The following is a 27,180-nucleotide window of genomic DNA, read 5'->3' as shown; positions in this document are numbered from 1 at the left end:
AAAAAAAAAAAAAAAAAAAAAAGATGGACTCTGTCACCCAGGCTGGAGTGCAGTGGCATGATTTCGGCTCACTACAAGCTTCGCCTCCCGGTTCACGCCATTCTCCTGCCTCAGCCTCCCGAGTAGCTGGCACTACAGGCGCCCGCCACCATGCCCAGCTAATTTTTTGTATTTTTTAGTAGAGACGGGGTTTCACCATGTTGGCCAAGATGGTCTCGATCTCCTGACCTCGTCGTGATCCACGTGCCTCGGCCTCCCAAAGTGCTGGGATTACAGGCGTAAGCCACCGCGCCCGGCCTATGTGACATTCGTAAAATGTCAGAAATGGACAACAGATTAATGACTGGAAAATTAAAAAAGGGATCGGAAGGTAGGAGAGAAGTGGGTTTGGCTATAAAAGGCACCATGACAGCTGATTGGTGATGGAAACATTCTGCATCTTGATGGTATCAATGTCAGTCTCCTGACTGTGATATCGTCCTCTAGCTTTGCAAGATGTTACCCTTGGGGAAAAGTGGAAAGAGTGCTGGGGATCTCTGTATTATTTCCTAAAACTGCATGTGAGGCCAAGGCAGGCAGATCACTTGAAGTCAGGAGTTCGAGACCAGCCTGGCCAACAAGGTGAAACCCCATCTCTACTAAAAATATAAAAATGAGCCAGGCATGGTGCACACCTGTAATCCCAGCTACTCAGGAGGCTGAGGCAGGAGAATCACTTGGATCCAGGAGACAGAGGTTGCAGAGACCTGAGATTGCACCAGTGCACTCCAGCCTGGGTGACAGAATGAGACTCTGTCTCAAAAAAACAAAACAAAACAAAACAAAAAAAAAACTACAATTATCCAAAAAATGTTTTAAGTTAATTTTTTTAAAGTACTAAAAGGGAGGCAAATTAGGAGTGATTTTTTGTTTGTTTGTTTGTTGTTTGTTTTGAGACAGGGTCTCGCTCTGTTGCCCAGGCTAGAGTACAGTAGTATGATCACGGCTCACTGAAGCCTCAAACTCCTAGGCTCAAGCAAGCCTCCTACCTCAGCCTTCTGAGTAGCTAGGACTACAGGCATGAACCATGATGCCTGACTAATTTTTTAAATTTCTGTAGAGACAGGGTCTCACTATGTTTCCCAGGCTGTTCTCGAACTCCTGAGCTCAGGTGATCCTACCCCCCTCAGCTTCCCAAAGTGCTGGGATTACAGGAGTGAGTTACTATGTCTGGCCACCAGTGGTATTTTAAGAACAGGTGATCTATTCTTCATGTTTTCTGCTCTGCAGCTTTCAGAATCCAAACGTGGTAAACATAGCTAGGATACAGAATATATAGAAACTCTTTTATTTATTTGGTTGCCTTTTAACTTTTTATTTGGAAGTACTTTCACTTACAGAAAAGTTGTACCCCAAAAACAGTATAAAGAACACCACAACTTTACCCATATTCACTGGTAGTTACCTATTTAACCATTTGCTTTATTATAACTTCTTTCTTTTTTTTTTGAGATGGAGTATCGCTCTGTTGCCAAGCTGCACTGCAGTGGCACGATCTCGGCTCACTGTAACCTCCGCCTCCTGGGTTCAAGCAATTCTCCTGCCTCAGCCTCCTGAGTAGCTGGGACCACAGACATGCACCACCATGCCCAGCTAATTTTTTGTATTTTAGTAGAGACGGGGTTTCACCATGTTGGCCAGGATGGTATCGATCTCCTGACCTCGTAATCTGCCCGCCTTGGCCTCCCAAAGTGCTGGTATTACAGGCATGAGCCACTGCACCTAGCCCCCAATTTCTTTCTTTATAGGTATGTATGTATATATGTGTATGTGTGTGTGTATTTGAGGGTGGGTTGCATACATCATGGCCCATTCTCCTAAATACTAAACTACATGTTTGCTGAGAATGGCAGTGTGCTCTTACACAGCACAGAACACTTCACTTCCATAAATGTATCAGATACACTTCAATCTATGATTCGTATTCAAGTTTTGTTAGTTGACCCAATAATGTCCTTGATGGCATTTTTCCTCCTTCAGTACAAGATGCTGTTTAGAGTCAGGTATTACATTTTGTTGTCTTTTCTCTTTTAATCTGAAACATCTCCACAGCTTTTGTCTTTTATGATACTGACATTTTTATGGAATACCATTTCCAAGCTGTCTTCCTCCCTTTTCAAATAGAATGTAGCAGCTGCCTTAGTACAGACGTAGAGTAACGTATATTATGACAGATATCTGCATAGAAAAATCCACACTTAATAAGAACCTCTAACTCGAGGTATATCCCATGTCCCATCCTGAAGCTGGGTTCTTAAATAGGCTCCCAGCCTGTCTAGCAACTTGCATGCCCTCCATTTTGCCAGTTTGCCAGCTGGAAATGTGTCCGAGGCTTTCCTATTTGGAACTAGAGGTTCCCACAGCTACATTCCTATTCAACGCAACAAATAAAAGAAAACTAAAAACATAACTGTTTTGTAAATCCCCAAATAAGAGAGTGAAAAGAACAGCCACAACGTCTACCTGATAGCATGACTTTAAGCAACTCAACATAATTCAGACATTCAGCAAACGCCGGTAACCATAAACCAAGTACCTTCTGCAAGCGCTAGTTGTAGAACAAATCCTTTTCTGAAGGGACAAAGATGAATGTAACTTAAAGTGACAAGAACACTAAGGGAACAGAAGCAAGCCATTTAAGGGTAAAAATGGAATTTTCTGCTATAAAGTAAAGCTCTGCATAAAAATAAGACAAAACAGGAGATCTAGTAAGAGTTTATTCATAAGACCCCACGCTGAGGATTTCAAGGAGACAGTCACGTTTCTGGGGTAACTGACTATGGGATTGTCCCTCATGGGGCCAAGTAACCTGTCAAAGCAACAAGGCTTCCTACTCAACATGCCCTGTGGCCACCCTGCCAGCCAGAGGGGCTATCTGAAGCCTAGAACAGCTGTCAACATGCCTTGAATCCAACAGGTCCCGACGTGACCTCGGTCCTTTACCTCTGCACAAAGTTACGGCTTATGGTTGTGTTTGGACAGTCTGGTTTGTTTGTTGATCCTTTGGTCTGAAAGACTGTTTTTTTTTCTTTTTTTGAGATGGGGTCTTGCTCTCTCACCCAGGCTGGAGTGCAGTGGCACGATCTCAACTCACTGCAACCTCCACCTCCCAGGTTCAAGTGATTCTCCTGCCTCAGCTTCCTGAGTAGCTGGGACTACAGGCGCACGCCACCATACCCAGCTAATTTTTGTATTTTCAGTTTCACCATGTTGGCCAGGCTGGTCTCCAACTCCTGACTTCAGGTGATCCACCTGCCTCGGCATCCCAAAGTGCTGGGATTGCAGGCGTGAGCCACCGCACCCGGCCCAAGGCTGTTTTTTGTTTTGTTTTGTTTTGTTTTTTTTAATTACTTGCATTCATCCTGTGGTTTCCATCCCAGCTCATGGCATCCTGCCCAGGGCATCACTCCCTCCCTCCTCACCTCCTGCCACAGCCTCCTCCCTCTCCCTTTTCCAAGGTTCTCACGCACAGCTCCCAGGTTCCTCGCCTGGAGGAGAGCCCTGATCACCTCCTGTGGATGAGCTCTTCTCGAGCATGGCTTCCAAGTACCCGGATTCCCAGGTAGGGAAACCGACCAGGGACAGGTATCACCCAAGGCCACACGGCTGCTCAGTGGCTGGCTGGAGCTAAGGTCAAGGTCTTCCTACCCCTCAGTGCGGTGGAGCCTTTCCCACTTAGCCAGCTTGCTTGGCTGGGCCGTACCCCTTCAGGCCCCACCCCTTCAGGCCCCTCTGCAAACCTCAGAGCCACCTATAGCTTCTGCCTGGGCCCTGAAAGCTGTCTGAGGGGGCCTTTTAGCAGCTAGGTCGGAGCATATCCAGTACCCTAAGAAGCCCCCACTGGTCCCCATCCCATGGCCTTTCACACACAACACAAACCAGAGTCCTCACAATGGCCCCGGCCTCCACGAGACTGGTCCTGCCTCTCCCCTGGGACCTCCTGACCTCCTTCTCCTCCTCTCCAGGACACTGCTCCAGTCACACTTCCTGGCTACTCCTCCCATGAGCCCACCCTGCCGCCCTCCCTGTCAGGATGCTCCCATCCTGATGTCTGCTCCACCTGTTCTCACCTGTTTCCAGCCCTTCCTCAGATGCTAGGTCCTGGCCACCACCTCAGGGAGGCCAGCCTGGACCAGCCTCCTGGCACCCTCGCCCCTTCTGGCACCCCTGACCCACTTGCCCGCTCTGGGCTTGCTCCTCCTACTGTACCTGGAGGCAGCTAACTCACCAGGCCAGCTGCTCCATCACTCCACTCATGACCTGTCTGTCCCTGCCACAGCATCAGCTCTCACAGACGAGGGTGTCATGGGTTTTGTTCTTTATGTATCTTAGAACAATGCCTGGTACAGAGAAGGAGCTCAATAAATATCTGATGGAGTTTGAACCAGAATGCATGAATCTTCTCTTCATGTCCCCTTGTAGGCCCTGGACCCTGGCCAAAATAGATGACTCGGCATCTGCCAGCCCCACCCCAGGCTTCCTGGACTCTGTACTTTTCTTTTTTTCCTTTATGAGACAGAGTCTCACTCTGTTGCCCAGGCTGGAGTGCAGTGGCGCAATCTTGGCTCACTGCAACCTCTGCCTCCTGGGCTCAAGCAATTCTCCTGCCTCACCCTCCCAAGTAGCTGGGATTACAGGCACCTGCCACTGTGCCTGGCTAATTTTTGTATTTTTAGTATAGACGGGGTTTTGCCATGTTGGCCAGGCTGGTCTTGAACTCTTGACCTCAGGTGATCCGCCTGTCTCGGCCTCCCAAACTGCTGGGATTACAGGTATGAGCCATTGCACCAGGCCCTGGCCTCTGTACTTTATCCTACTTCTTTCTGCCAGGAATGCATCCCCATTCTACACATTTGGGGGGCGGTACAGCTGCCTTTCCTCCTCAAAGTGCTCAGGATCCCTCCAGGGGAAGGACTTCATCTCTCTTCTGAATCACCACAGCTCTCATTGTGGGTATTGATATATGCCTTTTCTGCTCAACTGACCTGTACCTCTTGGAGGAAGAATTCTTGTCTGTCATCTTCCTCTCCTACACAAGGCAGATGTTCAGTGAAAATTTACAGAATGAATCTGACATTGGTGCTAAATTCCGAACATTGTTCCCTGTCTTACAGAAACTCAAATCAGGACCAGTGCAGTGGCTCTCGCCTGTAATGCCAGCACTTTGGGAGGCTGAGACAGGCTAATCCCTTGAGTCCAGGAGTTTGGGACCAGCCTGGGTGATATGACAAAACCCCGTTTCTACCAAAAAAAAAAAATTAGCCGGGCGTGGTTGTGCATACCTGTGGTCCCAGCTGCTTAGGAAGCCGAGGTAGGTGAATCACTCAAGGCCAGGAGTGAGCCAAAATCATGCCACTGCACTCCAGCCTGGGTGACAGAGTAAGACCCTGTCTCAACAAAACGAAACAACTCCCACCCCCCTGCCACCAAAAACACACTTAAATCATTTTAAGTAACGAACCTATGAAAAGAGCTTGTGTATAGTACAAGTATTTAAAGGACAAGGCTGGTTGCAGAACAAATGTTTTTCTAAAAAAAACAAAGATGAATGCAACTTAAAGTGATGAGAATGCTAATGGAACAGAAGCAAGCTGTTTAAGAGAAAAATTGAATTTTCTTGTTAAAAAGTAAAGTTCCTGAAGTGCATCCCGTGACAGCCTGGGAGAGAGTGCACTGAACAGTTTTCGGGCCATTTAAATTGTCTGTAAGTCAGCTCTGTAAAGTCCACATCATTCAAGTAAACATAATCAGGATGCCTACATGTGCTCGGTGTCAGATGTCAGTATCCCTTGTGTGACACATGAGGCCTTTCTTAAGACGACTGACACCTTCCCAATACTGAGTTGTACCTTCCATGAACATAGTATATCCATCTATTTATTTGGGCTATATTTAAGCTCTCTTAATAACATAATCAGTTTTCTGAGTAGAGACCTTACATATCTTTTTCAGAGTTATTCCTAGATATAGATACCTTATAAATGTAACTTTTAATTAATAAACTTTCTTATTTAGAGCAGTTTTGGGCTTACAGAAAAATTGAGTGGAAAGTACAAAGAAGTCTCATATACCACCTCACTCCCACCACAGTTTCCCTGTTATTAACATCTTGCATTGGTGAGGTAATTTGTTGCCATTGATGAGCCAATATTGACATATTATTGCTAACTGAAGTCCACAGTTTTCATTTTCACTCTTTGTGTTGTACATTTTATGGGTATTGACAAATGCCTAATAACAGGTATTCATCATTACAGTACCATACAGAATAGTTTCACTGCCCTAAAAATGCCCTGTGTTCTACTTACTCTTTCCTCTTTCCCTCCCTGTGAGCCCCTGGCAACCACTGACGCATCTTTTAACTGTCTTCATAGTTTTGCCTTTCCCATAATGTCTAGCATTGGAAGCAGACAGTATATAGCTTTTTCACTTTGAGTTCTTTCAGGTATATAATATTTTTGATAATAAGTGGTATTATTTATTATTTGCCAAAATGTTTTCCAAACTGGCTGCTATCATTTTACATTCTCATCAGCAGTGTATGAGAGTTCTTATTCCACATTCTTATGTATATGTGGTCAGACTGCTAAATTACAGCCAGTATTGTGGGTGTGTAGTGATATCTTTCTACCAAGAGAGATGTCGATTAACTTGCATCTCCCTAATGACTAATGAGGGAAAGGCACATGAACATCTTTTCATGTGCTTGCTTAATATCCATTCAAACGGACATGCCCTTCGTTGAAGAGTTAGTTCATCTTTTGCCCATTTTTAATTGGGCTGCTTGACATCTTATTGAATTATAATAGTTCTTTATATAACCCATATCCAAGTCCTTTGTCAGATATATGTTTTGCAAATATTTTCTCTAAGTCTATGGCTTGACTTTTTATTTTATTAAGTGTTTTCTGATGAGTAAACATTTCTAATTTTGAGGATGGCTAATTTATTAATTTTTTCTTTTATAGTTTATGCTTTCTTCTTTAAGCGACTGAGTCTTACTCTGTGGCCCAGGCTGGAGTGCAGTGGCATGGTCGTAATTCACTGCAAGCTTCAACTCCTGGGCTCAAGTGATCCTCCTGCTGCAACCTCCTGAGTAGCTAGGACTACAGACATGTGCCACTGTGCCTGGAACAGTTTTTTCTTTTCTTTTTTTTGTAGAGACCCACTCATGTTGCCCAAGCTGCTCTTGGACTCCTGGCCTCAAGCTATCCTCCCACCTCAGTCCCTCAAAGCATTGAGATGACAGGTGTAAGCCAGCATACCTGGCCTAGTTAATGCTTTTTAAATCATGTTTAAGAAATCTTTGCCAAACTCCAAATCACAAGAATTTTCCCATATTTTTTCTTCTGGAGGTTTTATAGTTTTAACTCTTTTTTTTAACATAGGGTCTCACTTTGTCACCCAGTCTGGAGTGCAGTGGTACAATCATGGCTCACTGTAGCCTTGACCTCTCTGGGCTCAGGTGATCCTCCCACCTCAGACTCTTGTGTAGCTGGGACTATAGGTGAGTGCCATCAAGCTCAGCTAATTTTTTGATTTTTTTGTAGAGATGGTGTTTTGCTATGTTGCCCATGCTGGTCTTGAACTCCTGGACCCAAGTGATCCACCCACCTTGGCCTCTCAAAGTGCAGGATTACAGGCATGAGCCACTGCACCTGGCCAGTTTTAACTCTTACAATTAGGTGTATGACACATTTCAATAATAATTATTATATGACAATATAATACACTATCATATAATACGATATATATTACATAATAGTATAATATAATGATAATAATTATGAGTTTGTAGTGCTGTGAACTGAGGGTTAAGGTTCTTTTTTTTTGTTTTTATTTGGACGGAGTCTCACTCTGTTGCCCAGACTAGAGTGCAGTGGCACGATCTTGGCTCACTGCAAGCTCTGCCTCCTGGGTTCATGCCATTCTCCTGCCTCAGCCTCCTGAGTAGCTGGGACTATAGGCGCCCACCACCATGCCTGGCTAATTTTTTGCATTTTTAGTAGAAACGGGGTTTCACCGTGCTAGCCAGGATGGTCTCGATCTCCTGACCTCGTGATCCACCCGCCTTGGCCTCCCAAAGTGCTGGGATTACAGGCGTGAGCCACCGCGCCCGGCTGGGTTCAGGTTCTTTTGCATATGGCTATCCAGTTGTTCCAGTATCATTTGTTGAGAAGATTATCCTTTCCCCACTTAAATGACTTGGCACTTTGCTGAAAATCAATTGATCCTATATGTGTGGATCTATTTCTGGACTTGCTATTCTGTTCCATTCATCTAATTGTCTATTTTCATATCAATACCATACTGCCTTGATTACTATAGCTTTATAATAATTCTTGAAATCATGTAGTCTAAGTCCTTCAATTGTGTTGTTCTTTTTCAAAGTTATTTTAGCAACTCAAGGTCCTTTGCATTTCCATATAAACTTTAGAATCAGGTTGTCAAATTCTACAAGTAGGCATGCTGAGGTCTGATTCTGATTGCTTTGAATCTCTAGATCATTTTGGGAAGAATCGCCATCCTAATGATACTGAGTCTTCTGATCCAAGAGCATGTTATAACTTGCCATTTATTTAGATCTTTTAAAATTTCTCTCAGTAGTGTTTTGTAGATTCCACTGTACAGGCCTCGCATATTTTATCTCTGAGCATTTCATAATTTTCATGTTTACTTTTTTTTTTTTGAGATGGTAGTCTTGCTGTGTCACCCAGGCTGGAGTGCGGTGGCACAATCTCGGCTCACTGCAAGCTCTGCCTCCTGGGTTCAAGCGATTCTCCTGTCTCAGCCTCCCCTGTAGCTGGGATTACAGGCGCCCGCCACCACAACCAGCTAAGTTTTGTATTTTTAATAGAGATGCGGTTTCACCATGTTGGCCAGACTGGTCTTAAACTCCTAACCCCAAATGATCCACCTGCCTCGGCCTCCCAAAGTGCTAGGATTACAGGTATGAGCCACTGCAACCGGCCTGGTATATCCACTTTTATAAAATGCCATGTGGGTTTATCACTGAGAGACAAGGAGGCGACACAACCACACGCTTTGCAGTCTGTGCATGAAACTGACCGACAGATGCTCAGGGACCAATCACAGACCGACTTTGAGAGACGTGATGCAACTGGTCAGTGATCATCATGCACATCTGTTATCTACACCGTGATTTGTAGGCTGAAGAACTGGCGGCAGAGCTTGTACTTCATACAGCACTCACAGTGCACACACCATGGGAGCTGGGATCTGATCTGTATTGTTGGGAGACCACTATAATTTAACTAATGGTGACAATTAATTTTTTTATTTTTAAAAACAGAGATGGGGTTTCACTATGTTGCCCAGGCTGGTGTCAAACTCCCAGACTCAAGCAATTCACCTACCTTGGCCTCCCAAAGTGTTGGGATTACACGCATGAGCCACTGCAGCCAGTCACTGACTGAAATTTATGCATAATGGAACTGTGCAAAGGGAGGAAAACCTGCATTTGAAAAATTGTCCTTAAAAATTAGAGGCCTAGGATGAGGCTCTGTTCCTCCAGAAGGATATTCACTTGCTTCTGCCAGATATTTGAGGTCCTTGCAATCTGAGATCACCTTAATCCCGTCTCAAGGATTGGGCGTAGCTAGAACTGGACTTTAGACCTTGATTAAGCTGATCTGCTTTCAGGTCACCTGTACTCCTGGATGGAGTTTTTTTGGATGCCAATCCAAAGTTTGGGATGTTTACCAGGTTCTTCCCTTCTTAGTAGGCTTTATGTACGAGTGTTTGACTCTAGCCCCTCAAAAGTTCCACTCAGGCCTTAACTGATTCTTTCATAAATTAGCCAACACCCCAGGGACACAATGGCCCCAAATGTCAAGTTTCCATCTTCTCCAGACCATGACCTGGCAGTTCTTCACTATCTTGTAAACTCTCCAATTCCTCCACATATGTTTAAAGATTCCGTCCACCTTTGCCAGTTAACTTCCAAACTACTGAGCCACTGTCAGAAATGGAGTTCCCTGGCTGGGTGCGGTGGCTCACACATATAATCCCACCACTTTGGGAGGCCAAGGCAGGAGGATTACCTGAGGTCAGGAGTTTGAGGCCAGCCTGGCCAACATGATGAAATCCCATCTCTACTAAAAACACAAAAACTAGCCAGGTATGGTGGTGGGCACCTGTAGTCCCAGTTTCTCGGGAGGCTGATGTGGGAGAATCACTCGTGACCAGGAGGTGGAGGTTGCAGTGAGCTGAGATTACGCCACTACACTCCAGCCTGGGCAACAGAGTGAAACTCTGTCTCAAAAAAATAAACAAATGAAAATAAATGAAAATTTAAAAAAAGAAATGGAGTTCCCCATCTTAACGTTCTCAAACCATCCCAAATTTATCAGCCCTACATTTTGAAATAGCTACTTGTCTCATTATTTTTTTTACTTCCATGGCTACAAAGAAGTAATTCTGTAAACTTCAATAAAATCTGATCAGGTGTGGTGGCTCACACCTATAATCCCAGCACTTTGAGAGGCCAAGGCGGGTGGATCACGAGGGCAGGAAATCAAGACCATCCTGGCTAACACGGTGAAACCCTGTCTCTATTAAAAATACAAAAAATTAGCCGGGCGTGGTGGTGGGTGCCTGTAGTCCCAGTTACTTGGGAGGCTGAGGCAGGAGAATGGTGTGAACTCGGGAGGCAGAGCTGGCAGTGAGCCGAGATCGCACCACTGCACTCTAGCCTGGGTGACAGAGCGAGACTCAGTCTCAAAAAATAATAATAATAATAAATAAAGTAAATAAATAAATAAATAAATAAAATCCATAGACTGGAACAGGAAAACAATTACATTTCTATCCTTAACATTTTCCTCATATTTAGACAACATTACTCAAATAACTTTCTCATTAAAACACTAATACAATTTTCAAACAGAAAGCTGTCACCTTTTAATAAGCACAAGAGTACAGATTTAAGTGGAGAGGAAGGCTTCACTAAATACCTCCTATGCTGGGCCACCTTCTAGCAGCTGAGGGTGCAGCCGTGGAGAAAACAGAGAAACATCTCTGTTGTCATGGAACCGCCAATCTCGGGGGGAGACAGGTGGGAAACAGACAAATCAAGAAAGCATGTACCGGCCGGGCGCAGTGGCTCGCGCCTGTAATCCCAGCACTTTGGGAGGCTGAGGCCAGCGGATCACCTGAGGTCAGGAGTTCAAGATCAGCTTGGCCAACATAGCGAAACCCCAGCTCTACTAAGAATACAAAAATTAGCCAGGCATAGTGGTGGGTGCCTCTAATCCCAGCTACTCAGGAAGCTGAGGCAGGAGAATGGCTTGTACCCAGGAAGTGGAGGTTGCAGTGAGCCAAGATCGCACCACTGCACTCCAGCATGGGTGACAGAGTGAGACTCTGTCTCAAAAAAAAAAAAAAAGAAAAAGAAGAAAGCATGTACTACATGGTGACAGGTAGAGGGAAGGGCTGAAAGTATAAATAAGGTGTTCGGGGAGGGTCTCTGCGCAGGGGGCAGGGGGAATGGGGGGCAGTCATGATAGCCTTCCCACCTATAAACAGGGCACCGAGCTGCGATGGTCCCATGAGGCCCACTGCCTACCGGTACTCCCAGCTCACTTGGACCCTGGGCAGCCATGATCACGGCTTTCCCCCCAACACCATCCTAATGCAGGGAAAAGGAGGCAGCTGCCACACTCAGCCACTCACACGCTGCGTGTCAGACTTATCACTCCCCTACACACTCACCCACGGCATGAGGCCAGCACTCTAGCCCTACGCCAGCTGCCTAACGTCCCGGGCAACTAGGCACGGCTGCTCATCCTGGGTGTTACAGAGCCATCCTTGATTGACACAGCTGGATGCTGACCAGCTGCTCACATTTGAGCATGAACAGGCCACACTCAGTTACCTCCATGCACCACAATTCACTGAGCAAGTGTGAGTTGCTACTAGACTGTGGACTTCCTCATGTGGAAGCCAGATCATGGCCCCCAGAGATGTCCACTCCCCAGTCCTGGGGCTGGTGGATGTGTTACCCTATGTGCAAAAGGAGCTCTACAGATTTAATAGAGGATACTGCTGTGGGTTGACTTGTGTCCCCTCAAAAGATGTGTTGAAGCCCTACCCCTCCCCACACCTCAGATTATGAGCTTATTTGGAAACAGGGTCACTGCAGATGTGAGCAGTTGAGATGAGGTCATGGAGTGGGTTGGGCCCTAAGCCAATATGACTGGTGCCCTTATCAAAAGGAAATTTGGATGCAGACACAGACACACAGGGAGCAGGCCACATGAAGACGAAGGCAGAGCTTGGAGGGATGTGGCCACAAGCCAAGGAAAGCCAACAACTGACGGCCACAATCAGAAGCCAGGAAAGGCAAGGAAGGCTACCAGAGCCTTTGGAGGGAGTGTGGCTGTGCTGACGCCTTGATTGTGAACTGCTGTCCTCCTGAAGAGGGAATCAATGCCTGTTGTTGAAGCTACCCAGTTCATGGTACTTTGTTATAGCAGCCCTGGGACACAGGTGAGGGTACAGGCTGTGGGAGGGGAGAGCACCCTGGGTGATCCAGGTGGGCCCAGTGTGATCACCTGAGCTCTTACAAGCAGAGAACTTTCTCTGGTTGGCGTCAGAGAGATGCAGCAAAAGAAATGGCAGGAGTGAGGTGGTGAAGGCGAGGTCAGAGATCAGACGCAAGAGGACTCTACCTGCGCAGCTGCAAGCCAGGGAATGCACACGTCCCGGCAACTGAGAATGGCCAGGAGACGGGACTGCATATTTTCAAAACTTATAAAACTGTATGCCTGAAAAAATGAATTCTAGGCCGGATGCTGTGGCTCACACCTGTAATCCCAGCACTTTGGGAGGCCAAGGTGGGTGGATCACCTGAGGTCAGGAGTTCAAGACCAACCTGGCCAACATGGCGAAACCCCATCTCTACTAAAAATACAAAAATTAGCTCAGCATGGTGGCGCATACCCATAGTCCCAGCTACTCGAGCGGCTGAGGCAGGAGAATCGCTTGAACCCAGGAGGCGGAGGTTGCAGTGAGCCAAGATTGTGCCACTGCACTCCAGCCTAGGCAAGAATGAGACTCCGTCTCAAAAAAAAAAGAAAAAAAAGAAAAAAAGAATTTTACTGTATGTAAATTATATCTTAAGAAACCTGACTTTATTTATTTATTTATTTTGAGGCAGAATTGCACTCTTGTCACCCAGGCTGGAGTGGCACGATCTCGGCTCACTGTAACCTCCCTAGTTCTAGGGCTTCTCTGTCTCAGCCTGCTGAGTAGCTGGGATTACAGGCGCCCACCACTACGCCCAGCTAATTTTTTTGTAGTTTTAGTACAGACAGGGTTTCACCATGGTGGCCAGGCTGGTCTTAAAACTCCTGACCTCATGTAATCCGCCCGCCACAGCCTCCCAAAGTGCTGGGATTACAAGCGTGAACCACTGCACTCAGCCAACTCGACTTTAAAAAACACCAATACAAACTCTCAAACCCACTTCCACGGCCTGGTTTCTTGGGAATTAATAGAGTGGGGAGTCAGCCGTGGAAGGCTGGCAGGACACATCGTCGTCACTCCCACAGGGGAAGGCAGTGTGGACAACTTCTCCAAGGACATCAGGGAGCCAGCCCTGCTCCCACCTGATGTAGCGGGGCCCAGGAGCCCCGAGCAGGATGCGGCTTCTCCCTCCCCACCGCCCTGGCTGGGCAAAGCAGGACATGGCTGCCCTGGAAGGCACAGACCACACATGTCACATCGCCCTGTGAAAGGGGCTTCGAGAAAGGCCTGCATTTGTCTAGGGAATCATCTACCTCTCATTTCTATCAGACCAAATGGAGTCAAGCTCGCAACAGCAGGAGCCTGCTCTTCCTGCCCCACGGCTGGTTTTCAGGGAGCCACTGTCCCGCTTATGTGATTGCAGTGGAATCGTGGCTGTGAGGGCTCATCTGCTTTTCAGGCTGGAACCATCAGTGACAGAGCAAAGGCTGAGGCCACAACTAAGCAGGCAGTGTGTCTTCAATACAGGTCATTAGATGCATGATTAGAGTTAATAATCACCTAGGATTTAAATTCTGCTAACCTATGTGGGTCAGAAAGAGTTTAACTTGAGCACTTAATGCCTTTAAGATCATAATCAGGAGAACTAAAATGAGCTCGCAAGTTTCTTGGATAATTTGTATTCACTCTTTCCTCTCTCTGGACTTGGTTCTTTAGTGAAAGGAAATTCCGAAGTTTAAAGACAACCACATCTGGAGCCGCACGTTCCGTTCACTGGCAGATGCAGCACACACGCCCCGGTGACCCCGTGACCCTCTGTCCCCGCTCTTTCCACGCTGTGGGCTGCTCTCAGTTTCCCTCCGTGCCTCTCCTTGAAGCTGGGAGTCTGCCAGTTATGCGAGGCCATGGTTGGTAGTGGCAGGGAATCGTGCCCGCTATTTTACATGGCAGGACAGCGTGTGGCATGCAGTAGGTGCTCAGTAAATATTTGCTGAATAAATGAACTCAGGAATGAATGACTGACGAATGCCCCTAATAGCTGCTCAAGTGAAAGCAGAACTCGTCAAATCAGAGTGACTCAAATGCCATAGGGTGTCTGAAGGACAAAACTCCTGTCTCTAGTTTGGGGTAGAAGCAAGGAAGGCTTCAGGAAGGAGGTGGCATTTAAGACTTGAGGAATCTCAAGTGGTGGGTGCCCGGCAGGAGCCGCAGGCTCCCACAGCCAGTCCTGAAGCACCTACCAGCAAGAGGCTCCGGGTTCAACCATGAGTGATGAGCCAAGGATTCTGGCCTCGCGGGGTCTTAGGGAGAGCCACTGTCACCAAGCCACCACCTGAATAAACACTGCCTGAGTGCATTGGAGGAAAAGCACCAGGTGTAACAAGTACCTGCCTTAGCATACAACCCCGGCAGGTGGTTCAGGGAGCCTTCCCCAAGAGTGAGTTTAAGCTGAGGTCTCAAAGGTAGAGATCATGGGGGTGCGGCGGGGTATGAGGGTAAGGGCGTGTGTCTCCGGCACGCCTAGTTCACGAGAAGAACCGGAAGGGGCTTGTGTAGAAAGCGTGTCGATTGGTCCCTGGAATGTCAGGGCCGTGCCCTTCTATCAACCTCTCATCCCATAAACATTGGATGAACGGGACAACATTAAGATGGAAGAGGCAATGATAAGCAAGGAAGCACCTACCAAGCCCACACTACCTGCCAGGTGCAGCAATCCAGAGAAACACTAGTATGCACCCCTCTTGCAGCTGAGGGAAACTGAGCCACAGGCTAGCTGAAAAACCCATCCGCGTCTGACAGCTGCTAAGTGGTGGGTCAGGACCCTGCACCTTGTCCTGCCTTTGATGTCCCCTGCCCCAGCCCTAGCAGGAGGCTGGCAACTAAGACCGAAAAGGGTCGCCAGGGTCAGGGGAGGGGAAAACGCAGGACAGCTCAGAATCAGACACACTGAGCGCGAGGGCCTCCGGGAGGGCCCAGGTGACATCTGGAAGGCGGGTAGGTGACAGGTTTGAAGCTCACAAGGGTGATGGTGACGTGCAGGGGGCCTTGTGGAGCCAGAGGGGCTGGGGTCATCCAGAAAAGCAAAGGGATCGAATGCTAGCGCGGAAAAGGGAACGCCGCTGAGGGCTCCGAGGAAAGCACGCACGCACAGTGGGATAGTCCACGTCTGCTCGCCTGGGCCTGTGGTCATTTAACGTCATGTGTATAAAAATGGCACCTGGTGGATGGATGTGTTACACCTTAGGCTAGAATCTCATCTTTTTGTCTCTCGGAAGAATTAATTCCTTTTCTGAGTTCTAATTTTATTTATTTATTTATTTATTATTTTTGAGTCGGAGTCTCGCTGCTGCCAGGCTGGAGTGCACTGGCGCAATGTCGGCTCACTGCAGCCTCCGCCTCCCGGGTTTAAGCGATTCTCCTGCATCAGCCTTCTGAGTAGCTGCGATTACAGCCACACCACGCCCAGCTAAATTTTGTATTTTTAGTAGAGACGGGGTTTCACCATGTTGGCCAGGATGGTCTCAATCTCTTGACCTTGCGATCCACTCACCTGAGTTCTAATTTTTAATTGTTCCTTCTTGTCTTTCAGAGGCTTCCTCCTTGAAGAGTCTACAGCAGACCTGACACCATAATTGGGCATACATCCTTCTGAAATCCCTTCTAGAATATGATTTAACCTACTAAGAAAGCCCACATTTGAATTCATTCATTCCAAAAAAAGGCTCGGTCCACTTCCTAGGTTTTGAGGTTTTTTTTATGAGTCCACGGAAGCTGCCATGGTTTTCTCTGCGTCCATGGCCATGTTTTCCCTCTGGGTTCTTGTTTCTTTTAAGTCTTATACCTCTATTAGTATTAAAGATCATCGGCTGTGCTTCAGTGTGGTTAAATATTCACTTTCACTTAGACTTCTGACCTAGACACTAACAGCTAACAGCTAACCTTGCTAGATTCATCTAAGTAAAGAGAATGCAGCAGGGCAAAAAAGCCAATAATTTCTGGTTTCCAGAGTGAAAGAAAAATACTGGGCTGGACATGATGAATCACACCTGTAATCCCAGGACTTTGGGAGGTCGAGGCAGGCAGATCACTTGAGCCCAGGAGTTTGAGACGAGCTGAACATGGCTAAACCCCATCTCTACAAAAAACACAAAATCTAGTTGGGTGTGGGGGTGCACACCTGTAGTCCCAGCTACTTAAGAGGCTGAGGTGGGAGGATTGCTTGAGCCCAAGAGGTGGAGGTGACAGTGAGCTGAGATCGCGCCACTGCACTCCAGCCTGGCAACAGAGTGAGATCCTGTCTATAAATAAATAAATAAAAATACGATATTGGGCCAGGTGCCACCGCAGTTTGGGAGGTGCAGTGGTCGGATCATGAGGTCAGGAGTTTGAGACCAGCCTGGCCAATATGGTGAAACCCCATCTCTACTAAATATACAAAAAATTAGCCGGGTGTGGTGTAGTACCTTGAACCCAGGAAGCAAAGATTGCAGTGACAGAGCGAGACTTCACCTCAAAAACAAACAAACAAACACCGATACAGATTTCTTATACTGGCACTCTGCTAAATACTCTTCACATTTCTCTGTTCCCACGTGAAGCCTGGGACTTTGAAGGCATTGCTACTGCTCTGAATTGAAAGCTTCCACTTACAACTTTCTCCTGGAAGGATCCCCACCGGCTGCCATCCTTAGCTGGGAATGGGAGCCTGCTCCTCTGGGTTCAGCGCACCAGCCCTGGATCCACACTTCCCAGCCCTTCACTGGCGGTTCCAAACTGTGGTTTTCCGGCTGCTACAGCGGTGGTTGGCATCTTCTATTCACAGCTTGTGATCGGAATCTCTGTCCCTACAGTACTTCTGGGTGTACACACTTTCTTCCCTTCTTCCCTGGGTCTGGGATCCTCTATCTTGGCTTTGGAGGAATTCACTAGGCACCCACAACCCACCCTCGGTGTCATTAGTCATCACTTGTCACGCCAGTTCTTTGAACCCTGTTAGTGCCAGCTTTTTCTCTCAAGGATCCTTGGCTTCAAACACATTTAAATACCCTCTCCCCTTCATGCCTCTCATTTTCCAAAGCCCTCGTCCCAGCATAGCACTCTCCCTTGAGTCCCGCCTTCAAGATCTTCCCATAATTGAACTTAAAAAAAAAAAAAAATTCCCTCTTTCAGAACACCTCGCTGAACAGACTAGATTAGGCTTATTTTTATGATTTGAAAATTACAACAATAGAGTGCCTTCCTTTCTGGAAAAGGCTCTCAACACAGTGAGTTTTTCTAAAGAAAGAAGAGAATGAAAATCGCGTTCTAAACTTTTGTGCACTTCTGATTGCTCGCTTGTGAATCACAGCGGAGCCGCGCAAAGATGGGAAGCCCACGCTCCCTTGCCTGTATCTGGTGACAGGTTCTGTAACATGTGTCAAAGTTGGGGGAAGAAAAAGACAATTGTACTGCTCAAGCAAAATACTCTGCTTCACAAATTGTAAAGTCCAAGGACACTGTCAACAGGTCAAATACCGCCCTGTTTGTTTCTGTTACAAATAACTTTCACATACTCAGAGATGATTCCAGTTTAAAGCAAATTTCTAACTTCTCTGAACATTTTTTTTCTTTAAACATCATTTGTGTTACTTTCATCCCCAATGCACAGATAGAAAAACAGAAGCCAGGTGTGGTGGCTCACACCTGTAATCCCAGCACTTTAGGTGGCGGCTGAGGCAGGCGGATCACTTCAGGTCAGGAGTTTGAGACCAGCCCGGCCAACATGGTGAAAGCCCGTCTCTACTAAAAATACAAAAATTAGCAGTGTGTGGTGGCACATGCCTGTAATCCCAGCTACTCAGGAGGCTGAGGTAGGAGAATCACTGGAACCTGGGGGGCCGAGGTTGCAGTAAGCCGAGGCCACGCCAGTGCACTCCAGCCGGGGCAGCAGAGTGAGACTCCAGCTCCAATCCCGTCCCCCCCGCAAAAAAAGAGACACTACCCCAGTTACCAAGCTGTCTCATAAAATGAGCTAAAATAAGACTGCAATCTAGAATTTATCAAATTTACTCATAATCCTAGGCAGAAGGTAATATGTTCCTCATGTTAGCAGCCCACTCGATGTTATTTTATTCCATGTGGAAAGCTGTCTGAAAATGCTTCAAAAACTTCATCCCATTTAAACATCCCTATAACCATTTCTTCCACAGATAATAGAAGAAAACTTGTTTCAGATCAAGAATTACATATCACTTGATTGGACAATCTGCATTTTACAAGCCATATTGCTGAATTATAAACATGCATTTAAATACTCATGTAAAGCTGACAATGAACATCTTAGAAAGGGACATATCCACGTGTCAACCTCTAAATAACTGGGTCTCTTTTACTGAAACTTGGCAATTTGTCACCTTGGTGTGGTTATCACATAACCACAGACGTATTCAGTTACAAATAGATGCAAAAAAAACATGGGGCCTCACTCACTCTTTTTTTGTCTGAGATGTGCAGTGGTGCGATCTCAGCTCACTGCAACCTCCGCCTCCTGGGTTCAAGCAATGTTCCTGCCTCAGCCTCCCAAGTAACTGGGATTACAAGCACCTGACCCCACGCCTGGCTAATTTTTGTATTTTTAGTATGATGGCCAGGCTGGTCTCAAACTCCTGATCTTGTGATCCGCCCACCTTGGCCTCCCAAAGTGCTGGGATTACAGGTATGAGCCTCCACGCCTGGCCTCGCTCACTCTTAATGAAAAATGAAAAATGAAAAGGGTGGGGGAGCTTCAATATTCTGCTTTACTATAGCCTCATCTCAAACCATTCCTATGAAGCTCATAATCTTGGAAGCCATTAGTCCTGTATTTGCCTTCCTAACTCTTACTATTCAAAATGATGCTCTTTTGAAGGTTGGCTTGTGGCCTATAAGTTAAAAGTATAAAGCAAGTAAATCTGAATAGAAATCTTCACTCCTCTTTATCTGCAAATCTCTTAAAATGGAGCAAAATAAAAGCAGTCCGACGAGTCCTGCCTCCTGGAACACAAACAATATTTCATCTGAGTTTTCTCTAATTTCCCCTGGAAATATTTTAGCTTCACAATCAGAGCGGGAGAAGGACCCTCGCCTTGTTAAATATCAGTGTTGCCCAACTCACTTCCCTTTCGCCATATCCCTTCCCTATGAAGTCAGTTGTTTGTAATTTAAATCCATGATCTTACAGAAAGAAAGAGGATTTTATCTAAATAGATCCTCAGGCCATCTTATAAAAATTCTATTTAATCCATAATATACACCAAACCTAGTGGTGATTACGAAGAGGACCATTTCAGTGGCAGCCCTCACCTTCCTAACACCGTTGTAATGGGAAGTACATATTGGACATCTGGAGGGAACACCCTGTCAGTACAGAAGGAAGAAGAGCTCTCTCAGTCTAGGTGTGGGGGAAGCTGCAGGGGCCTGGGGCAGTTTTGCTGTGGTGGGATGGAGCGGGCCACCATCTGTAGGGGCTGCTGTCTGCACTCCTGTTTAGGTGCCCCCCCATCCAGCCAGCTCCCAACCACATCTCAGTACTGTGGTGACCACAGACGCCCATCAATACATTCTTCTAGAATTAAATCCTGTTAATCATGTACTTATTCCATGAACATTTACAAGTACCTACTCAGTTTATAGGTCTAGCAGGGTAGAAAGAAGTAAGACAACCTGTCTGCCCTCAAGGAATTAGTCTCAGTGTGGACAGTCAGACTAACCAGGAACCAGGGTGCCGGCAGCACCGGGCCATGGTTTGACGGAACTGTGTCCGGGCACGGGGAGATTCACTGGGCCTGCATTTCAGCAGATCCCTCTTCAACATGAAGAGGCCTGGTTCAGGTATGCCATGGAGTTGGAGTAAAAGCAAATGCAAGGTGTAGCCCCACCAAAATCTGAGGTCACAATCACCTTCAAAACACACAGGAGGCCGGGTGCGGTGGGGCTCACGCCTGTAATCCCGAGACTCTGGGAGGCTGAAGTGGGTGGATCACCTGAGGTCAGGAGTTCAAAACCAGCCTGGCCAACATGGTGAAACCCCATCTCTACTAAAAATACAAAACTTAGCTGGGCATGGTGGCAGGTGCCTATAGTGCCAGCTACTTAGGAGGCTGAGGCAGAAGAATTGCCTGAACCTGGGAGGCGGAGGTTGCAGTGAGCCAAGATTGCGCCACTGCACTCCAGTCTGGGTGACAGAGCAAGACTCTGTCCCAAAAAAAAAAAAAAAAAACCACATAGGAACCACTTGTAACAACTTTATTGTACTAGTGGAGAACTCTCAATTGTATATTCCAAAATGAAAAACAATTTTGGTGTGTAAGACGCGATGGTAGTATGTTGCTTTCTGAAAGCCTTTGAAAAATCCTAAAATGGCCAGAGTGAAAACAACACAGGTATCAGACCTGGCTAAGTGAGAAATGCAGGAGCCAGCGGTATGTCCTCCTTGTGGGGAAAAGAAAGAAAGATCAGCCTGTTACTGTGTCTATATAGGAAGAAGTAGACATAAGGGACTCCATTTTGTTCTGTATTTGAGATGCTGTTAATCTGTGACCCTGCCGCCAACCTTGTCCTTGCAAGAGACATGTGCTGTGGTGACTCAAGGTTTAATGGATTTTGGGCTGTGCAGGATGTGTCTTTGTTAAACAAGTGCCTGAAGGCAGCTTGCTGGTTAAAAATCCTGCCGGTCCCTGGGCAATGGAACATCTCGGTGTGAGACTCGATTGTATGCTCTGTTTACTGAGATAGGAGAAAACCGCCTTATGGCATAAGGCGAGACTTGCTGGCGCAATGCTGCTAAGAGGTTTATGGAGATGTTTGCATATGCATATCAAGGCATAGCATTTTCCTTTAAACTTATTCATGTCACAGAGATCTTTATCCATCCATATGTCTTACTGCTAATTTTCTCCCTTCGATGATCCTATTGTCCTGCCACTCCCTTATCTTTAAGATGGTAAAGATAATTATCAATAAATACTAAGGGAATTCAGAGACCGGTGCAGGGCGTGGGTCCTCTGTATGCTGAGCGCGGGTCCCCTAGGCCCACTTTTTCTTTCTCTATACTTTGTCTCTGTGTCTCATTTCTTTTCTCAAGTCTCTCCTTCCACCTAACGAGAAACGCCCACAGGTGTGGAGGGGCAGGCCACCCCTTCACTCCTTCTTAAGACACCTCCTGAGATGGGCAGTTTTTTAAGCCACCACTTTGAGCTTCACAACCCTTCAGAGAGGTGGCATGGAGAGGAACTTCATTTTCTGATGAGAAAACAGCAGTTTAAAGAAGAGAACAAAGGTCTCCAGGCCTGGCAGGCAGCAGCTAAGGGGCTAGAATCCAAATCTCATGATTAATGACCTAATACCTTTTCCACTATATCAAGCTGCTTTGCTGATACAAAGCAAAATTTCCAAATTTTCAACCACTTTTACCACATGTGAGCCTCAAAACAAATGCAGCTTAGCTGCAAAGATAACCATGACAGGGTGAGACCTAGCAAGGAGTAAGTTATTTTCTTTTCAAATGCATAAACTTTCAAGACACCATAATATCACTATTAAAAGACGCTAATTAAATATCCTAAAAGCAAAGAATGCACACACCTCTGGGTAACAAGCAAATCTGGTCCTGTCTGGAAAACGTGCCTGCATGGTGCTCCTTTCCACAGAAGCTCAGTGCATGCAAGCGGCAGAAATACTTGGAAAAAGAAATACATTCTTTTAAACATGGGCCACTGGAACTGCTAAGGCTTTTTCCTGTTTGATTCTTACCTTAAACTCATCTTATCACCAAGCTGGAAATGTAAATTTTGTGCCCAAGTTTCCCTAACCACATGGCCTTAAAGGTGATCTAGCTTATTCTATGCAATTCATAAGACATAGCACATTTCTACCCCATAATCAGAAACTATACCTTTTTAAAAAGTATCTAGAGCTGGGCGCAGTGGCTCACACCTGTAATCCCAGCACTTTGGGAGGCCGAGGCAGGTCGATCACCTGAGGTCAGGAGTTCAAGATCAGCCTGGGCAACATGGCAAAACCCTGTTTCTACTAAAAATACAAAAATTAGCCGGGTGTGGTGGCATGCACCTGTAATCCCAGCTACTTGGGAGGCTGAGGCAGGAGAATCACTTGAACCTGGAAGGCGGAGGTTGCAGTGAGCTGAGATTGTACCACTGCACGCCAGCCTGGGCAACAAGAGCTAAACTCCATCTCAAAAAAAAAAAAAAGAAAAAGAAAAAGAAAAATGGACTCTATGCCAAGCTACCAAAAACAAATAAAAACAGTGACTCTCAAGTTCCAAAAAAGCAGAAATTAGGCCACAACCTCTAACTGCAATGTAACAAAATTAGTACAAACATTAAAGAAAAACACTGGCTGCTTAGAAGTGAAGACACTCATCCTATTTGCCATTAAAAATATATCCATCCGCACACAGAAACCAAGAGAGCAAAAGAAAAAAAAAAAGAGAAAAAAATTGGCACATTTCAAATATATTTATAATGAGCAAATAAATATTTTAATTAATGTGTTGTTTTTTATTTTTAAAAGACCACTTAGGCCTGGTGCAATGGTTCATGGCTATAGTCCCAGCACTATGGGAGGCTGAGGCAGGAGGATGGCTTGAGCCCAGAGTTTGAGACAGGCCTGAACAACATAGCAAGACCCCGTCTCTGCAAAAAATACAAAAATTAGTCAGGCATGGTGGCGTGTGCCTGTGGTCCTAGCTGCTTGGGAGGCTGAGGTGGGAGGATCACCAGAGCCCAGGGAGGTCGAGGCTGCATCAGGCCATGATCACGCACCTGTGCTCTAGCCTAGGTGACACAGTGAGATTCTGTCTCAAAAATAAGTAAATAAATAAAATTTAAAAGACTGCTTAATGATGACTACATGAATATTTATTTATTTTTTGAGACCAGGTCTCACTCTGTCACCTAGGCCGGAGTGCAGTGGCCCCATCTCAGTCACTGCAACCTCCACTTCCCAGGCTCAAGGGATCCTCCCACCTCAGCCTCCCAAGTAGATGGGGCCACAGGCACACGCCACTACACCCGGCTAATTTTTGTATTTTTAGCAGAGGCGGGGTTTCGCCAGGTTGCCCAGGCTGGTCCTGAACTCCTGGGCTCAAGCAATCCATCCCCTTTGGCCTCACAAAATGCTGAAATCACAGGCGTGAGCCACTATGCCTGGGCTACTTAAATATTTATTACAAAAACAGACTCTCCAAAACAGTACGCAAGAAAATGAACACTGACCACCAATTACTAAAGAGTAAGATGTCCTGGCAAAAATAGGTTCTTCATCTTTTACCATGAGGAGGATTATCTTTACGTTTCCTTTTCATTTCTGGTGTGAAAATCAGTTTCATGGATCCATGCTTGTCTTGTTCAGCATTGGGGACAGTAGCCCACAGCGGCTACTCAGTAAATATTTATAGAATGACTGCATTAAATATATACACATATATAAAGAGATTGGTTAAATATTATTGTCTCTAAACACAATAGGATATTATATATACATTTCAAATGACGCAGAAATGTTTTCCACATAGAAAGATTTTTCATAACCTAGTCAATAAAAAGTTATAAAATAGTTTATAAAGAAGACAGGTTTTCTCTTTCTTCTCTCTAGTTCTCTCTCTCTCACATACTATTTTTTTTTTTTTTCTGGAGACGGAGTCTCACTCTGTCACCCAGGCCGGAGTGCTGTGGTACCATCTCAGCTCACTGCAACCTCCCTCCCGGGTTCAAGCAATTCTCCTGCCTCGGTCTCCTGAGTAGCTGGGACTACAGGCGCCTGCTACCATGTCCAGCTTAATTTTCATATTTTTTGTAGAGACAGGGTTTCACCATATTGGCCAGGCTGGTCTCAAACTCCTGATCTTGTCATCTGCCCACCTCAGCCTCCCAAAGTGTTGGGATTACAGGTATGAGCCACCAAGCCTGGCTGATACACTATTTTTAAAACTCTGTTCATAAGTTTGATAAACAGGAGCTAGTGAAAACCACTGCAGTATTTGATGATTATGGCATGTCTCTTATTTTGTGTTTAAGACGTCGGAAAAGGGCCCGGCACAGTGGCTCGCGCCTGTAATCCCAGCACTTTGGGAGGCCGAGGCGGGCGGTTCACCTGAGGTCAGAAGTTTGAGAACAGCCTGGCCAACATGGCGAAACCCTGTCTCTACTAAAACTACAAAAATTAGCTGGGTGTGGTGGTGAGTAGCTGTAATCCCAGCTACTCGAGAGGCTGAGGCAGGAGTATCACTTGAATCCGTTGGCCAAGATCGTGCCACTGCACTCCAGCCTGGGTGACAAGAGCAAAACTCCATCTCAGAAAACAAACAAAACAAAACAAAACAAAACAAAACAGATGTGGGAAAAGAAAGAAAAAACATTTTTTCCTACTGTCGGTTAATTAATTTTATTTTATTTATTTGTTTTTGAGATGGAGTCTTGCCCTGTCACCCATCCTGGAGTGTAGTGGCACAATCTCAGTTCACTAAAACCTTCACTTCCCAGGCTCAAGCAATTCTCCTGCCTCAGCTTCTTGAGTAGCTGGGATTACAGGTGTCCGCCACCACGCCCAGTTAATTTTTCTATTTTTTTTTGTAGAGATGGGGTTTCACCATGTTGGCCAGGCTGGTCTCAAACTTCTGGCCTCAAGTGATCTGCCCACTCCGGTTTCCAAAGTGCTGGGATTACAGGAGTGAGCCACCGCACCCAGCTTGCCAATTAATTTACTTTTGCTTCAGAGTTACACAGGTCATCATCAGCCCCAGTGTCCCTGGTCTCTCATGAATGGTGACCACACAAATTCGTATCATCTGGCCGTTTCTTCAGCCTATCCTTGGCATGTTCTGGCATTGGCCTATCTCAACAAGCCATCTACTTAATATTCAAATCAAAATGAAAACAGCTCAGAGATGGTACACTGCTCGGTACCAGTCAGTGTGGACATCCCAAGGGTCTGCTAAGCACCCACATTTCTCAAAGTTAATGTTATCAAGTTTTAAATTATGCAAAACATGCCTGCCATGAAGCAATGAAGTTCCTAGCAAAACTCACACTATAACTCAGAACTTAAAAGTGAATCCTAGGCCGGGCACGGTGACTCACGCCTGTAATCCCAGCACTTTGGGAGGCTGAGGCAGGTGGATCGCGAGGTCAGGAGTTCAAGACCAGCCTGGCCAAGATGGTGAAACCCCATCTCTACTAAAACTGCAAAAATTAGCTGGGAGTGGTGGCAGGCGCCTGTAATCCCAGCTACTCCGGAGGCTGAGGCAGGAGAATCGCTTGAACCCCAGCAGCAGATGTTGCTGTGAGCTGAGATCAGGCCACTGCACTCCAGCCTGGGCGACAGAGGGAGACTCCGTCTCAAAAAAAAAAAGGGAATCCATGCACATGTATCTTACTTTCAGTCTGAAAATGTATCTAACCTTGCATCACAAAGTAATAACCCCCAGATTGCTGATCTGTAGTACAACAACAGTAAACACTGAAAACACTTAAATATTTCCATCTGGAAACAGTAAATTAAACCTTCTACTTACCTGTGGTGACAGCTTCTCAGTTCTGAGCTTGTCTTGCCACAAACTGTGAGTCCACAGGGCAGACGGGGCCCTGAGCTTCAGCCTGGCAGTAAGAAGGTGAAGGAGGAAGTGATTAGGCTATGTTCTCTGGATGCCCCCCAACTCTTCACCTTGGAAGAGGAAAGTCATCCCGACCCTGCCCAGCAACGACAGGGGTGTCACAGGGTCCTTCTCAGGAAAACCCCGTGTCCTTGCCCTGACCCAGTTCCTCAAGCCACCCTTATCCCAAGGAGGCTGGGAGAGGAGGGGCCTCCCTGGTTTCCTGGCAGGGGTCGGCGGGGGCGGCGGGGGCTGACGTGGGCGTGCAGCCCCGGAGGTCCCACGAAGCCCAGGGCGTTGGACAACTGTGGGTTTTTCTTGGAAGGAATCCTGACACTTGGAGCACACTTCCTCTCTTTTAACTTTTAAAAAAGGCTTCAGAAAAGCACAGGCGTGCAGTTGTGCCCTGTTAGTTGGGGTGAGTGAGGGGACAGAGCCGACCCTCCGGACTTCCACTAGCATCACCCCGCGCCCCTCTGGCTTCACCCGCACCACGCGGGCCGCGCAGCGCGGGACTCCGGAAAGACCTGGGCGCCCGACTCGCAGCCCGACCCGCAGCGGCCCCGACCGGGAGCGACGTGGCGCGGCTTCCGCAGAGAAGCCACCCGGCCCAGCACAGCCTGTCCGGGGTCGCCCCGCCGCGTTGGGGCACAAAGTGGGAACCGTTCCTCAAAGGTGGCCGCAGCTGGAAGAACAAACACGCGCGTCTCCGTCCGACGGCAGCAGCCGGGCGCACCCACCCAGGGTCGGTCTGTCCGGGGCCCGGGTTTCCTCGCCTCGGGGATCCCTGGAGGTCTCGGAAAGCACCCTCTGAGTCGGGGACGCCCCAGCTCCACCGCGCCGAGGGAAGGGCAAGCCCCGATGTCCCTGCCCGTGGGCCCTCCCTCCCAGGGGACAACCCGAAGACCCAGAGTCGCTGCGGTCCCCAGACCCGACCTCCGCGCAGCGCCAAGCCCCAGGGACAGCCGCGGACTCTGGGGTTCCGGGCAGGCCCCCAGCGCTAGGAGGGAGGCCGAGCTGGGCCC

The 27,180-nt window shown here is 46.9% G+C and overlaps 1 protein-coding gene across 1 annotated transcript in view; it reads right to left on the bottom strand.

The window, feature by feature from the left end:
• Positions 1-26,157, bottom strand: part of PPARA (peroxisome proliferator-activated receptor alpha) — a 97,984-nt gene extending 71,827 nt beyond the window's left edge. Inside the window, exon 1 of the mRNA XM_011984070.1 lies at positions 26,078-26,157. The gene's annotated coding sequence lies outside the window, so the exon portion shown is untranslated. The remainder of the gene's footprint in view (positions 1-26,077) is intronic.
• Between the last annotated feature and the right edge of the window lie 1,023 nt (positions 26,158-27,180).

Source organism: Mandrillus leucophaeus, unplaced genomic scaffold, assembly GCF_000951045.1.
Source record: "Mandrillus leucophaeus isolate KB7577 unplaced genomic scaffold, Mleu.le_1.0 Scaffold26, whole genome shotgun sequence".
In the NCBI taxonomy this organism is placed as follows: Eukaryota; Metazoa; Chordata; class Mammalia; order Primates; family Cercopithecidae; genus Mandrillus; species Mandrillus leucophaeus.
The sequence above is the reverse complement of the archived record's forward strand: the minus strand, read 5'-3'. Positions and strand labels throughout refer to the sequence as shown.